Genomic DNA, 231 nt, shown 5'->3' with positions numbered 1-231 from the left:
GGTTAATCTGTGCTCCTATTTTTTTATTTCCATTAACTTTATTTTTTGACTGTCTGCTATAGAGAACTATATTTGGGTCACTTTTCAGTTTTTGGCATCCATATTAAAATTTTTAAAAATCAGGCCACAACTTGGGCTTGTGCACTAGGAACCACTCATGAAAGAAAGAATATGATATGGGGGCACTTAAAATTTACAACCGCTGGACGGTCCACAGGCTTATGTCAACAA

General features: G+C 35.9%; 1 protein-coding gene across 1 annotated transcript in view; it reads right to left on the bottom strand.

The window, feature by feature from the left end:
• LOC119585430 (ribosome biogenesis protein BMS1 homolog) overlaps positions 1–231 on the bottom strand; it is a gene marked incomplete in the record, with an annotated part of 34374 nt that overhangs the window by 28638 nt on the left and 5505 nt on the right.

This window comes from Penaeus monodon, chromosome 19 (genome assembly GCF_015228065.2).
Source record: "Penaeus monodon isolate SGIC_2016 chromosome 19, NSTDA_Pmon_1, whole genome shotgun sequence".
Lineage (NCBI taxonomy): Eukaryota > Metazoa > Arthropoda > Malacostraca > Decapoda > Penaeidae > Penaeus > Penaeus monodon.
The sequence above is the reverse complement of the archived record's forward strand: the minus strand, read 5'-3'. Positions and strand labels throughout refer to the sequence as shown.